Consider the following 16,631-nt stretch of genomic DNA (forward strand, 5'->3'; position numbering starts at 1 on the left):
TTTTTGTTGCCTGTGGGGGTGGAGAGCTGAAATTCTAGGAGGAAAAAGGGAATCTGTGCAGGCTCCCAAACTGACATTATATCCTGAATCTACAGCAGCTGAACACCAGTGAGACTACATTGATAAAACACTTTGCTCTGTGTTTAGGCAAGACATTTTTGTTGTCCCAAAGCCATCCATGCCATTCCTCCAGCTTCTGCCCAGCTGCTCTTTCCTAATTCTGTGCCTGGAGTGCACAAGACTTGCTTTGCTCTTTGGCCTCAGCCTTTTGGGTGCTTCCAGCTGTGCTCTGCCACCACATCTGGAAATGGAAGTGCCACCAGCCACCCCCAGCAATGAGACAAAGCCCATGCTGAGGACACTCCATGGCCTTGGGTCACCTGTGCCAGCAGGAGGGTGAGGTTCTGTGTGTGAGAGCCAGTCAGGTGCTCTCAGCCCAAGCCCTGAACTTTTGCACCGTGCTGAGGGGAAGGTGGATCATTTGTGGGTGGTGGGAAGCCTGAGAATCCAGCAGCATTCCTGTATCCAGACTAGGTGGGGCAGCGACAAGGGATATTAGCTCTCCTGAGCAGTCAGTGTCTGAAACTTCCTTGTATTGTTTGTCCAATGCTAAGAGCTTCCCCCCAACACTAAAAATAGCTTTTTGTTTGTAAGTTCACTTTGCATTCACGTTTCCTCTCTTGGTTTTCTCAAGAGGTTCCTTGATATCTTTAAATTTGCTTGACCAACAGGAACAAAAGGCAGCAAAAGTCTCCCTGTGTGAAGATGGGGAGGTTTTCACCTCAGAAAGAGAGAGGGAGAGGCAGCTTTTAATATCTTTTTATATTTAGTGCAGGTTTGACGGGTGAGAGCAAATACCATGTTCAGCCTTTATTCCGTTTACCCAGTGAGAGCAGAAGGGGAATGCATTGTCCTCCTGGGATCCCAGGGAATAGTTGGCAGTGATACTACAGAGTGAAAAATGCTGCTCTCAAAAATGCTCCAACAACCACCAAGCAACAGCAATCACAGGGACTCACAGCTCTACCCTTGGCAGCTGTTATCTGGACCAGATGTTGTCTTAAGTAAAAGGGAGATGTTTTCTGGAACAGAGGGATATATATTATTTTCTGACATTATTGCTCGATTGATTTCTTTTAAAAATAATGCCTTGTAGAATGTTAATAAATAGCTGTTTATTTTGACAGCAGTGTCAAGAGCATGCTAATGTGTTATTGTTTGGACTGTGGACACTTAAGATGTATAAAGGGAGATTGTGTTGCTGGTTCCAGGGAAGCAGGAGGGTTTTGCTCATGGTGGACCCAGTCCAGAGAATGTGCTTTACATATGGGTGTTTATATCTTGCTCCGTCTGTAAGAGTTCATTTGCCTGATGAAAGATTGTTTGCTAGCACTCTAGGAGCTGGCAGGGAGGTATTTATACCATTGTCAACTCTGATAAAAGTTTCAGATGTTACAAAAGCTCTTGGATTGTATTGGGCGAGGGGGGGGTGGGGAGGAAAGGGAATTAATTAAATATGGATTTCTTCTTAATTTGTTAGTGTTCAAAAGTGATCTGGCCTGCAGGCCTTGGAATCTGGAACCATCTACTTGTTTTCAATTGCAGCGTGGAGCTCACTGTGGCACAGAAAACCAGGCTGTGCATCGGGTAAGGCAGCTCAGGCAGGGGCTGCTCTGGAGGTGCAGCAGTGCAGATGGGTCTGATAACTCACCCTGTCTGCAGGCAGATCCCAAACCTCAAATTCTGGGTGTGAGTGTAAAATCACAGGGCTAGAAAAGGCTCCTAAAGAGTCACCTCCTCCCCTTGTTCTCTCAGACGTGGAGCTAAAGCAGCTGGTGATGGAAACTCTGAGGCAGCCCTGTCCTATCCCCACTGCCTGGAGAGTGTCCCCCACAGTACTGTCCCAGCCTTCCTGGCCTCAGTTTGCCTCTTGAAAATGCAGTGGATGTGGTGGTGCTGCAGCATGAATGCTCAGTCCTTCTGGAAATATTGCAGCTCTTCTGAATGCCTTCAGGGAGCAGATATTGCAGTGCAACCACTGCGGGGCTATTTCAGCATCTATAATCCACTTGAGAAGGGAAAACAGATCTGTGAACACAGAGCCCTTTGTTCATACAAAGAGAAGCCCTGGAGACATGTAAATATCAGTTCTTTGGAGAAGGAACATATTCTCAAATCAACACTAGTGCTGGAGCAAGCGCCCAGTGTGTGGTTGAAGCATCTCCACCTCTCTGAGGATGAGCCCCAAAGATCCCAAAAGCTGCAGCAGCAGGAAAAGTCACAGTCCTTTGCCTTTGTGACATATTATGCATTGAAACAATACTTCCTCTGGGAAGGTCATGGCACTGAGTTGTGCAACAAGCCTTATCAACAAGTAGGTATATTATATATGAAATGTAGGCTCTCACACGTGTGAGAATGTTCCTTGAGACAGCATCTGAATTTATGTGGTGCTGGTGATAGGTGGATACATTTTCCACCAGGGAAAAGTAAAATAAAATCAGATTGCAACTGAAACTAAATGCTAAATTGAATCATAAAATTCAAATAAAAATGAAGTGCTGGTGGACTCCCATCTAAATCCAATTCAATTAAAGAAACTGTTGAGACCAAAATGACTCCTGAAGCAATTGTGAAGGACAGCCCAATAACAAGTCAACATTTGAATGAATTACCGTCCCTCGAATCCCCTTGAATTCACACAAAGGAATGGCCTTTTCAGCTGGTGTTTCTGAATTTTCCAGCCTGTCTGCATGCACAGACCCAGGTTATTTTGGGCTGTTTGGGGCTGGTGCAAGGCTGTATCCAGGGAGGGTGTGCAGCAGTGCCTGATGAAACCCCTTGAACCCCTCCAGTTCTGGGTGATCTGGTGACTTCCAGGACAAAGCTCCACACAGCACAGGGTTTTTTTTACAGATAATAATGAAAATAGGGGTTGCTAAGCCTAAATGATCTTTAGTCCATCTGGCACAGGCAGCTTGGGGATGAGGTAACTCTGCACTGGGTGCTGTTACCCCTGAACACATTTTTGCCTGGGCTCCTACCAGATCTCTGACTTCCACAGGAACACTGTCTTAATGAACTACTGTTTCAAAATGTTATTTTTTATTCAGGTGGGAATATTTTCCAGGATTTTTTTAAATTTATACTTACTTTTGGCACTTTCTTACAGCTGTAATTATGTAAAATGTTTGTTAAGGAATTTTCTGACTAGATTTTTGTAATCAGATAATGTTAATCTAAGATAACCTGCCTGTGTTTGTATGTACAAGGGCCAGTTCAGTAAATCTCCCAGTCCTGAAAACATTTCCAAGTGGTTTCAAATATGGAAAGCATGAGATCTGGATTTTTTTTCCAACAGTTTTATCTTGCTTTGCTGTTGCCTGTAACATTAAAAACAGAATGAACATTTCAGCTGATCCACACCATTTCCCCTCCTGAGATGATCCCTTTGCAAGGATTTTGGAGCTCTGGTTTTCCATTCCATCTCAGGGCAGTCAAACACTCCCCTGGCTCTGGTCTTGAGTGAGTAGGAAGATTTACTGGAGCTTTCTGACAACTCAGTCTGAGTTCCTGTTAGGTGGGAGAAATCCTCACTGCAGGGACATCTCAGCTGACTACAGTGCCATTTACCACTGTGTTTTAAATGCATTTCTGGTTTTCAGAACAGTCACACAGTTCTGCACACTTTCAGACACTTTTTGTTCCCAGAATGGAGCAGCAGCCCTTCTTTCCAGTAGAAAACTGACCCTGTTCCCTTTGTAATGAAGCCTAAAACTGGTTTTGATGGACCAGATTTGTTGGGAGGCCATGGGAGCAGAACCAGGGAGAAATAAAAAAGGTAAAATATGATGTACTGGGATGTCCTCCCTTTACCTGTCCTGTGAGAGCTTCAAACACTGCTTAGTTACCAGAGGACAGAAACAGATATATAGTAAATAGCAGAGCCCTTGCAAATAACTGGAGTTTGGGGGGGACAGGGCTAGAAGGGAAGTGAAAGGAGAAGGGAGAAGAAACCCTATATGAAATAGATTTTGCTAACCTAGATATGTTTGAATTAAGCCAAACACTTCCTCGTAGCCATGTGTTTTCCAGAGAATCACAACTCCTCCGTGCACCTGAGTGACAGATGCCAGCTGCAGTGACTGTTTCCTCTGGAGGAAATGGTTTGTTTTCTGTAAAGGCCTGGGCACGTTCTGCCCTGCTCTGAGTGCCAGCACATGCTGATGGTTAATGCAGTGGGCAACACAAAGCCCTTCTGGGCAGAAATCCTTCCCTAGCTCCACGCAGCCCACGGGCTGTCCCAGGGGGTGGCACAGCTGCTCTGGGGGCACGTTCAGGCTCAGCCAAGAGGAAAAACATCACATCTTGCAAAGGGAATTCAGCTCTGGGAGCTTTGTGGGTTGCATCTGCACCCTGCTGGAGCTGGTGGCCACGAGGTCAAACAAATCTGTGTGTGCTGGTGTGGAGGGGAAGGACAGGGCTGTGCTATCCAGCAGGGATAATCACTGGGGTCATATGGACCATCTCCGAGAAGAAAGATGAACTTGCATTTTTCTCCAGTGATGATGGTGATGTCATGATATGGTAAACAAAGTATTTCATCTTTTCTCCTTTTCTTCCCTCAGCTCCAGGAGCTATGCAGGGTTTTCTGCCAGAAAGCTGACTTTTCTCCTGGCTGAGGCTTGAGGGCCCATCAGTGCTGAAACATCGCTGGAATGTTCTGTCCTGCAGACACAGGGGAACAAAAACCTCTCTGGAGGAGGAAACACTAGCCTTAGAGCTACAGGCTTTGTTTCTGTACCTGTCACAGTTATTTATTATTTCAAGCAACTTCTGAATTTATATAATGGTCCTGAAAAGTGGTGCTGAGCCCTGGATAAGTAGATGAATGGACTCTCAGCACCTCAGTGTTCATTTTGGCCAGAAAATGGAAAGCACTGTGATGGAACAGAAGGTACAGCATCTGAAGTTACTGGGTCATGTAGCAACAGCCAGTGATGCTTTTATTTCCCACTGGTACAGCCTTGAAAGCAGCTGGTTTGGGGGCTGAATAAAAGTGCAGTTTGTTTGCAATCAGTTGTTGACTTTGCCAAAACACGGCTCGTCCAAACAAAAATGTGTGGAGTGTGTGCATGTGCACACAGTGCACATGTGCTCACACACACACACACACACACACACACACATACATACATATATAAATATTCTGGCATGAGGCCAGAAATTTCAGAGAAAAAACTCTGAAATACAGTCTCAGTTTGGTACACAATTGTTGCTTTCCGAGTACCCTGCTTGGGTTTGGGTACCAACATCCTTCTCTCTCCTGTCACTGCCTGACCCTCCTGAAAGCTGTGTTCCCAGAGCACTTTTCCCACCAGGAACAGACGTCAGAGGAGCTGGGATGAGGTCCAGCCTGGTGCCCTCTGCTCCTGTTGCTTACCCTGTTCTGGCTGTGCTCCCCCCTTCCCCTTGCTCTCCTCTTGCTGCCGGTGCTTTGGGATAAAGTGACTCAGCAGAGAACAAGGTGACTCAGACACATCTGTCAGCACTCAGGAAAGGGCTCAGACTTCTTGGAACCTTCTTGCAGTACCTCTAAGTACGCCTAATATGGCCTTGAATCTATTTCTTGGTTTTATGGGAAGTGTGGGTGGCATCAGGCTGTGTGAGGCTGGAGGTTCAGGGCATCAGTAGGGTTAGTCTTGGGACAGATGTGCGAATGGAGAAGGGATGTGAAACTTCTGCTCTGCAGGGCTGTGGAGGTCTCAATATCCATAAAATATTCCCAGTATTCTCCATCCCATCTAGAGAGCCAGGCTTTCTATCCCCCCAGCAGTTCCCAGTTACAAGGGGAATTTGTAAGCAGGGGATCAGGCACAGAAATTTTGGTGCTCTGGTGCTTCTTGTGGGTTGTGGGGTGCAGGAGGAAGCCAGAGGTTGCTGAGGGATGAATCCCAAATATATGCACATTTCCTCACTGTGTTTGCTGGCAGCTGTGGAGGTGCTGCTCTCCATCAGGGAGGTGTGAGAACACCAGAAACCAGCTCCTCTTCTGAGCCAGGCAATTGTCAGAAATCTTGTTTTCATAAAATTCTCTGAAACTGGCTCTTGACAAATGCAGTTCAGGCAAGAAAACTACATCTACTCACACATCTTCACATCTTCTGCTTGTGACTGTGGAATAGACATGTTAAAGATGGGGGTTTTGGTCAAAGCCTCTGTGTGTTTGTGTTTGGGGTGGAGAAACTGAAGCTGTTTACATCTCACAACAGTTTTTCATGTTATATAGCTGCAAAGCAGCAAAAAGAAATATATTTCTCTGTCATGCCTATATGACAGTGCTAATTCATCGTTGGGTACCTTCTCAATTTTGTGCTGGTTCAGTGGCTGGATTTTTGCTCTCAAATTCAGAGCTGCTCAAAAGATGTATCTTGGAGAGAAAAAATTAATTTACTGGGAAATATGGTTTGCCCTAGATTTCCCAGAAAACTCTTGATAGTCAGCACAGATTCAACCCTCTCCCCTCGACAACTTGAGATAAATATCACACAAATCTGCAGGGCCCACTCAGACAAAAAGCAACAGTCTCTTGTATAACAGAAGAAGCTATAGGACCAAGAAAGGAGACTTATTTTTTTGGGACTAATGTCATATTAAAGTAACCCTTCCCTTTTGATAATTTTTAATTACCTAACAGAAAACTGAAGTTGAAAAGTCAAGGGGAGTGAGAAAAACCTCTTGAGGATATTTTGAGTGGGCTGGGCCTTTCAAATTCAAGCTGAAACATGGCCAGGATGGGGAGTCTGAAAAACTCAGATTTGAAAAAAACTCCTGGAATTTATTAATCAAAGGCCCCCCACCCCCCCTTTTTTTTCCAGGAAAAACAAAGTTAAAAACACGAAGTTGTAGTGAATAAAAACGTGTAAGTCAGCCAAAAGCATGAAATGAACCCTGTGATGCTATTTGAAGTATGTCGGTGGCATGCATAGAAGTATTTACCTTTCTACTCCAGTGAACTTATAAAACAATTAAGAGGTGTGCTGGAAGTCATGAGATGAAACATGGGCAATAGATAAAAAGTTAAAATTGTTTTTGAAAAAAAGAAAAAAAAGAAAAAAAAGAGGAAAGATACATAAGGAAAGGAATAGGTCCCTGTTGAAAACTGATGGAAGCTCTGTCATTTGGATCATTTGAAACTGGGCTGCACACTTGTGTAAAATATATGCTGAGGGAAACAGCTGTAGGGTTTGCTCCCTCAAGGAAGGCCAAGACGACCTAATATATCTTCTTAATTTCATTTCTAATTTCTGTGCTTCAAATCATGTAGACAAACCTTGAAATATAACCTCCAGCCTGCTAATTCCTTCCTTTCTTCCTGTCTAGAGAGAGATGTTGAGTTGAAGGCAATTGCCCAAGATTTTTGACTATTATTTTTAGCCTGGTTTCCTAAGGAAATGAAGCTTATGTGAACATAATGTCACCATGTCTGCCTGCCAGTCCCTTCTTTTATTCCTCTTCCCCCAGGAAGTTCTTGGGAAAATGTCAACAAAACTTAGGATAGGGGTGGGGGCTTAAAAGGTATTTCAGTTCTCCAAGATTTAGAGGTAGTGGAAGCTGTAGAGTGAAGGAAGTGGTGTGTCACATAATTAGACAGACACTGCTTTGAATAAACCTGGGTTTAACATGCAGAAATCTACAGTGAGTCCCAGGAAGCTGTTGGTCTTCTGGCAAGGCAGCTCCATGAGCTTATAAAACAATTAAGAGATGTGCTGGAAGTCATGAGATGAAACATGGGCAGTAGATGAAAAGGTTGAAGCTGAGGTGTTGGTGGAGATGAGGCTGTGCTGGGACCATTTTTCTGGAGCAGCAGCTCCTCGCTGGTCGCGGTTGCATGGTTTCCTCTGCCATGCTGAAGCTTTCCTGTCCTTTTTATGGTCTCTCTGGGAGTGCTGGGGTGAACCACTGGCAGCGAGGCTCTGCCTGCTGGCCTTCAGGCCAGGAATCAAACCTTCTCCATTCTCCCAGGAGGGCTTTTTCCCCTAACTCCTGCTTTGAAGTCCCCTCACCCCAGGCCTGAGGAAGCTGATGTCATCAGAGGATGGGAGGCCGTGGCTCCTCTGGGCAGTTCCCACCTTTGGAGGAAGGAAATTCCTCGGGGCAGTGCTGTTTATCTGTTGGCCCCCAGAGAGCTGGGCTGAGAAACGGCGTGGTTTTCTGAAAGCTGTGGATTTTAGATTGCCCCCTTGCTGTGCTGCCATTGTGCAGGTGGCAGTGGCCGAGCCCTGGGGCCTGGCGCCTTTAATTGCTTTTACACCTTGCTTGAGGAATTTGCTCTGCAGAAACACAAAGCCCTCGTGCAAACCCAGTTTCTGTGGATTGATTGAGGAAGAAAAGCCCAACAAATGACCTCCCTCCGGATTAGGGAGGGCAAGGAGCCAATGCAGCTCTGCAAGAAGGAAAAGGTGGGACTTGCTGCTTCAGAGGATGCGAAGGAAGGGGCCCTGGCCACGAGCCGTGGGCCCTGTCATAGAGCTCTGAATCTGCCTATGCTGTAGAGGAGATCAATGGCTGTGGGCCCTGTCACAGAGCTCTGAATCTGCCTGTGCTGTAGAGGAGATCAGTGGAGAACCAGAGCAGGAAGGATGGAGAGGTTCTCAGACCATCATGCCTGAGTTTACCCGCAGTTCCTGACACGAGCCTGCCGAAAAGGACAGGGCAGGGGAGTGCAATTTGCCACACAGGTGCCCATTTGCAGTGAGGGGTGGCACATACTTGGTGTGGGATTGTTCAGAAAAACCTTCTCTGTGCGGCAGATCTGGCTCTGCTCCGTTGCAGTCAGCCCCACAAGGACAGCAGCTCAGCCAGGCCATGTGAATACTTCAGCCTCGCATGAGGCAACCATGAGACTCAGTAGCACTGGAAGGGAAAGGTGAACTTCCTAAATATACCTTGCTTGCACAGGTAAACCCAGGGAGACTGTTTTTTTTAGGTTAGAAGAAACACTTTCTGCCATGGCATCCCCAGAGTGTGGTGCAGCTACAACTTTGGGTACCCATCTCACAGCCTCCTGGGCCTACAGCAGGCAGGACCAAAACCCTTGAGATACAACTATAAAGCCTCACATGAAGCAGGAACCTGCCATGGATGTGGGCAGCAGGTCATGCCAGAATCCCAGGAGGGGCTGCATGTCTGGCTGGGGATCATCTCTGACAAGAAATTCACTTTGCAGCCTAGAGGATGTGTGTCAGGCAGGAATGTGCTTCTGGATGGGCTCAGAGCAGGCAGAGCTCTCCCCTCACCACACGGTGTCTTGGCCTCCTTTTAGATATTGAATATTCTGATCCTTCTCATAGCTTTCCTCTAGCCCAGGTAAAGACTTCAGGGAATTTGGTGTGAGGTCTTTCCAGCAGGAGGAATGTGCTGACACACAGGTATCACTGACTGGCAGCCTGCTCTGGAAACACAGTTGTTCAAGCCAAGAAGTTTCTTTTGCTGGTGTAGTTTATCAGAGCTACCCAAATAAAATTAACTATACCAGGAAGAAAAAAATAAACTCCTCCTTTTGTAGTGCTGCATCCACACCAGGGGCTTTTTGTTGGTGCAGATCTCTCTCTTGTAGGGATGATGTATTTGTTTTTTCACACTCCTAGCTGGCATAATTAAGCTTAAAAATCTTCCTTATGCACACTAGCCCTAGCAGAAAAAGAGTCAGCTTGCTTCAGGAGCATTTCCATGCACCAGTGAGAATTGTTGCTGTCTTGAGGTAGTGCAGATGTTATATTTTCCACCATTGTAAAAGATTTTCCACAACACAGAGAAAAAAAGCAAGCCTAAAATCTCTGGTCTGTCCAGTTATTTTTGTTAATCCATTATACCTTGAGAGTGTGTGTTTTCACAAATTGCCATAGCACAGAGATTTGGGCATTGGTGATATTTACTTGCAGTTACTCAGGTGGATTGAAGAAGTGTGGAAAAAACATCACAATCTGGTGGTTGTGCTTGTTTCCATCTGGTAATTGGATATGCCATGTAAAAAAATCTGGAGCAATTTGTTGCTCTACAGAGTGTTGAATCAATGTGTTTAAATTACATGCTGCCCTTCATCCTGAGGGAGTTGTAGAAGTGGGGATTTTTAATCCTTTTGCTGAAAACACAGCAGTGGCTGCTGAAGATGTGTGATGCCTCCTACAAGGGAAGAATATCCACGTCTGGGATAGGTTTGTTTGGGAAATGGGGTTGTCACTTTGTGTATGGAGCAAAAAGTACCACAGGAGAATGCCATCAATGAGGACAAGCGGACATGACACTTAGGGACAAGCCAGCTTGTAAGCTGCAGTTTTCTTGTCTATGGATATAGAGAATGTCCTGGAACTCTCTCCACTCCATGGACATCTTGTGCTGCATGTCCCTTATCCACCTGCATGGCTTGAGAGGGTTTTTCTGCCTGGTAAAAGTGGTTCTTTCCAACCAGAGCCCTCCAACCACCTCGCAGATTGTCCTTCCCATCCCTTCATCCCTTCTTTCCTTTTGTGTGTCCAAGCAGCCCCTTGAAGGCCACCAGGAAGGGCTCTGAGGACCACCACAGGCACTCTGTGGTGAGCCCAAAAGATCCTGCCTGGCTTTGAACCTGAGTGGTCAGCCTCTGTGTGCTGATAACGCGCTGCTGGATGAAAAAAGTTTATCTCCCCCTATGCAGACACAGTTTCAGCCTCACTAAATTATGCTCAGTGTGGGTATTTAGGCTCAGTTTTGCAATACAACATTGCACCCCGAGGAGCGGTGCCTCCCAGTTTGTTGTGATATTAATCTTGGAAGCAAAACAAAATCCCTGACAAAAGATCAATTTAGTGCATCTCCTTTGTCTTGGCAGAAGACAAATTGGAGCTGCAACATCTGTTTTTTCTGAAGGGATAGTACTTTTCCACTCTTGGTTTTCTCTGGCAGCCGTGCACCCCCTGAAAGGCTGAAGTCAAGTAATTGTCAGTGGTACCTCTGACACTGAGCAGGATAATGGGACTTAGAGATGGGCTTAATATTTCAAAGCACAGGGCAGATTTTAATTATCTTTGCCATTATTGCCCTCGGCCCACCAACGAGTGTGGGTAAGCCATGGGGAGAAATACTGAATCAGGCAGACACTTTCATTTAGCAGAAAAAAGCATTGCTAAAAGTAGTGGCTGAAAGAAGAATCCCAAAAAATTCAAATGGGAAATGAAACTTGAATGCTCAGTAGGGATGGGAATTAATCACAGGGGGAAAAATACCAAGGGAAGTGCTGGCTTTTCTCCATCTCTTGATGTTTCAGATGAAGATAAGTTGTTCTTCTGTAAGAGATGGAGAGATATATATTGGTCAAACATAGGCAATTGGCCTTGATTCAGGCACAACTGAGAGAAATTAAAGGTTTTTTTGATATAGAGAAGCCAGACCAGACTCTTCTTTGTAGAGCTTTAAGCTCCATAAATCCACGATGTTAACTGTTCTCCCTACTTTATCTAAGGAAAAACCCAAACTGGCAGGTGATACAAGTTGCCCAAGGCCATATAAGAAATTAATGGCAGCATCAGGAATATAACTCAAGCTTTCCTGGCTTTCTGCCTGGCTCTCTGCTTGTGCAGCCCTGTGAGATGCTGGTGCTGCAGGGGAGAGGCTGAAGGAGGCTCTGCCTGCTCCTTGTCACAGCAGCCACTGCCAGGCTCCTGCTGAGGCAGCTGCACTCCTTCCTTGGTGTCACTGCATCCCAACACCTGAACAAGAATTCTCCACCAGAATTTGGGCATTGGGCATGCTTTTTTGCTGTCTCCAAAGGCTGGAGCAGGGACCTCAGGCTCTTCATGCTGGATATGACAGTCAGAGCTTCTCCTCCCTGTGGGGTCACTGCCCAGCATCGTCTCCTGTGTTTGCCTTCAGGAATTTCAGCAACAGGCAGAGCTCAGAGCCAGGATGAGGGGCTGCTGCTGGAGAAAGGGTCAAGAAAGGTCTTCCCATGCAGGTTCAGGTGTGGCCAAACTGGAGCCAAGATGGAAAGCAGCAAAACAAGGCTGAGGGTGGAACTGCTAAGAGCTGTGACCCCATGTCAGCAAATTGAGAATATCCTTAAAAACAATCCTGCTGAATCCTGTGGAGCACACTCTTGATGCTGCTCATGGGCTAAGGGCTTAGCTGAACCTGGCCTTGTGTAAATGGAGGTTTGTGCATCATTAGAGGTATTATTTTTGAAGTCACCTATAATAGAGGAGATAAGATCAGCTATTTCCTCAGTACATCTAGAAATATAATATTTTTTTTTCCAAGAGAAATAAAATTCTAAACATGAGGAAAAACTCCAGCAGGAAACTGTACCAGGAAATCGGACAGACAGAATATTTTTGTGCATGTGAGCTGATTTGAGCCATTAATAGCAATTTGCCATTTTGCATTTGAATATGTCTTGATGCTGTCAGGCCTGGTGACTCCTGTGTGGTGATGCTACTGCCAGGAAGGTGAATATTTGGGACAAGAGGGGAGGACTGGGTGCCCTCAGATAGCAGCACAAAGTTAAGCTGTGCCCAAGGTTTGCCCCTGTTTGGCCTGGAGTTCATGATGGCCATGGAATTCAGGATGGCCATGGAATTCAGCTGCTGGGCTGGCTGGGAAGTTGCTGCCATGTTTTAATCAGGTGGAAACAGTTGCAGCAGTCAGAGGTGTAAATGTTGCCTGTGGATTTGCACTGGGATATCTGATAAGCAGCCAGCACAACAAACATTTAAGTCTCTTTATGCTACCTAAAAGCTCAGGTCTTCTTACAGAAGTTATTAATCCATAGTTCAGAGCAGGCCCTACCTTAATATATTACCTTTGGATTTTTTAGTTGAAAGCCATTTCAGATGTTATCACATGGATTTCATCTCCTGTGTTGTGCTGGGACTGTGTTCCTCCAAAGAAGGCAGCTTTTCTGTCCCGCTGGGGTGGGAGCCAATCCCAAACCCAAACAGGAATTTATGTCTTTTTGAAACAGTTCTATCAAGTCATGAACCTTTGAATAGGGTCCTTCAAAGGTTTCTTTCAAGCACTTTCTTTGAAATGCAATTACCCCATTCCCTTTTTCCTTGAAGTTTCTATTCCAAGGCACCTCTAATCTTCAGCAGCTGATAAAAGCAATCACAGGGGAATTGCTGGAGGGGGTCTCCTGTCACACAGGCACCTGTGGGAGCAGCAGGTGTGACAACCCAGAGTCACAACCTGGGGGGTGAAAAGGCCTCATCTGTCCCCCTTGCACGAAGGGAAGGTAAAGGCTTCCAGCTCCTGGTGCTCTCTCCTGCTCACTCGGAGTCTGCCTCAAACCATTCAAACTCCTGGTGGAGTCTCATGGATGATGACATTTTAGTGCAAGATAGTTGGAAATTTTCTTGGTTTTTATAGGATATTATATGTGTGGAAGGAGATCTCCTTCTTGGATGATGGGGAAGGTGAGGAGAGGAGTCAGGGAAAAGCGTGTGGTGATGGAGGGGCTCGGCATTGCAGCCTGGGCAGCAGGGAGCACAGATGAGGATGTGAGGTCAGGATGAGCCTGCTTGAACACCATCCTATCCCCTCCACTTTAATAAATCCTGCCCAACCCTTTACCTAACTGCTCACAGAAACTGTGGAATGGAGGGTTGCTAATTCTCTGGGTCAATCCTGCAGATCCATGGAGATGTGTCTCCATGGCACTGCTGAGCTGCAGCCTCCCGGACGGGAAGAGGGCAGCATATCCTCACAGGTCAGGAAATGCTGTCTTGGGCTGGGAGCTGCAAAATTAAACTGCACAAAGAAGCTATTGAAGGCCCTGTTTCTCAGTGCTTTCAGAGAAAAAGCGACAGCTTTCTGTAAGTCAGTTATTCAGCAAGAGGGTGGTCGGGCTTTCTTAATTTAAAAATCAGGCAGAAAAAGCCAGGGAGGTACAACCTGAAACTGCTGCAATGAAAATGGGGAGGGAGTTGGTTTCTGTGCTGTGTTCTTTCTGCAGCCTCTGTGCAGTCATTTGTCAAGCCATTTGTTTTCTCCCTCCCATCTCTACAACTGGTAGCAAACCAGGCTGGAAGGGCAAGATGTAAAATCCTTCTATAAAACAATAACCAGACACAGCACTGCAGCATGGATATGGTGAAATTCCAGCAGACACAGAGTGAGGAAAGCTACATGGCTGTGAACCTACCTGGCCACATGGTGGGAATGATACCATGGGAATCTGTGGCTACCCAGGGTCCACAGCATATGGATCCAAAAACTAAGATCCTGGGAAATGTCCCTCTTGGCAGCACCTTGCAACAGCAAGGTGAAAAGGTGGGACAGGGACTGTCCCCTGCAGCTGAAGGGTGCCATGGTGTGGTGGCTCCAGCACCAGCTGTGCCCATCCCTGTCTCTGCTCTTTGGGACACAGCACTCTCATCCACAGCAGTGATATATTCTGAGCCAATCCCCCAACCCTTCTGATGGAATTTCCTGGCTCAAATTCCCCACAGCTCACTGATCTGAGGTGGGTGAGGCCTCAGAAATAGCCCAAAGAGAAATGTCAGAAACTCCCAGGGTGGATCCAGGGAGGGCATGAGAGGGCAGAGAGCTCTAAAATGAGAACTCGCAGTTCTCAGTTCTCAGAGTTTGGAGCTGTTGCCTTTCCAAGGGGAAAACCATTCAAGCAATAAATTAATGGACCTGATAGAAAAGATTGTCTGTCAGTGAAGTATAAATGGAAACATAAGTGGCATCAGCTGGGCAAGGGCCAACTTCCAAATGTAGACCTGTAATCTCAGAACTTTTTAAGTTCAAGAAAAAAGCATTACTCTGATTATTTTTGGAAAATAAACAAGCATTGCCTCATCTAGAAGGATACAAGGAAAAAAATTGATTTTGCCACAGAAAATGCCCTCTGATTATGGATTTTCTCACAGAAATGATGTGAGCACTTTGCTTTTCCTTGTGGCTCAGATAACAGCCCTTGGAGGTGGCCCCATGACCAGGAATGCTGAGAAAGGGGAGCAGGCATTGCTTGAGAGGGAGGTGTGGGGTGTGAGGCAGCCAGCCCTGCCTCACCCTTCAAAGGGGCATCTTATTTTAGGGAGCAGGGTGCTGGAATCACAGTTCTGTGCTGAAAAATAAAGGAAAAATGACAGAGAGGTCACGTGTCATTTTAATGATGACGCTGTGCCTATAAGTTGGATTTCCATTTGTTGATGGTTTACAAATTAAACTTGTCATTTTCTAATTTTTCTGAAATCTGGATTTGCCAAACTGGTTGAAAAATGGCATGAACTTTTCTGATATTCATTGTTTCTGTGTAAATCCACTGCTTGTTTGCTTGTTGAGTATCTGGAGACAAAAGAAAAGGAGTGGCCTGGAGTGTGGGGAAGTTACATTTCCCATTCTTGGGTGCCACTGAAGCTTGAAATGAAATGTATTATTTGAGGATAAAATACCTTATTATCCTTTCCCCATCCCAAGCCACACTTCCACAACTTGTGGTGGAATAACCAGACATGTCATGGGCCAGCTAAGGGTCAAAGCATTACCTTTCCTTTCAAACAGCATTGCTCCAACCCTGTTGTGCTCAGTGTTTTCATTTATTGCTCTGGAAGCTGAAACACGTTCCAGATGTGATCTGCCAGGGCTCCCGCAAGGTCACAGCCAAGTCGAGGTGCTCTGGTTGGCCTGTGGTGACCCCAAGGTGTCCAGGGGTGGGGGGCTGTCACTACAGATAAATCCCAACTTCTCCTGGGCTAGCAGCAGCCTCCCCCTCCTTTGGGGAGGGAGGAATGAGGGGTTTTCAGGCGCCTCTGCCGTCATCTTGTTCCTCTCCTGATGAAGGGACAGCACAAGGAGGGAGCTTTGTGCCTTGGGGGGATGCCTCAGGTTTTAGCTGTTATATTTTTCAGATTCTGTGCTGCTTTAGTGTGTAAGTCTGGGCTTCATATTAGGGGATGGTGAGCTCTCTTCATGGAATGTGTAGCCAAAACAATTCCTTCTCTAGCTGGGGACCAAGGACAAATGATCCAAATCTCAGGCCCAAGAGCACAAACAACGTGGACTGAAGAGAGAAAAACAAGAAGGATGAGACTTCATGGGCCAAAATGATTGGACAATTAACCCCAATGTGCAAATGGACCAAAACTAATAAAAGTGAGAGACCCCATGATCTGTTGTCCATTTTGTGACCATTTTGGGTTGTGCTGCCCAAAGTGGATCTGTTGAGGCCTCTTAATAAATCCCTTCTTTATTCTTTAGCTCTGTCTAGTCTCTGTTCTAGGTCAGCCTTCACAAGGAACAGCAGACAAGATAAACTTGGTCTGCAGGGCTAAAAAGCAGCCTTTGCACACTCTGCAGCCTGGCCCTTGTAATTCCTGTGAGGGATTTTCCTTTCTTAGATGAGTGGGAAAAAAAAAAGTGAAGGAAGAAATTGTTTCCTTGATGGTATCATTCACCTCTCAATCCTTTAAGCTCACCAGACCTAAGTAACGATGCTGGTGTCTATTAAAAATAAATGGCTGTTTTTTCTGCTACTGTTCCCTCAGGACAAATTCAGGCTTAAAGCATAAAGACAACATAAATTCCTTTCTTCAATGTGAGCATGCTAATAGGCTGATTTTCAAAGGTCCAAGTGCAAGCAGGAGTGGGTG

Source organism: Melozone crissalis, unplaced genomic scaffold (genome assembly GCF_028551555.1).
Source record: "Melozone crissalis strain CALT ecotype California unplaced genomic scaffold, PUWL_Pcris_2 ptg000045l_1, whole genome shotgun sequence".
Classification (NCBI taxonomy): Eukaryota; Metazoa; Chordata; class Aves; order Passeriformes; family Passerellidae; genus Melozone; species Melozone crissalis.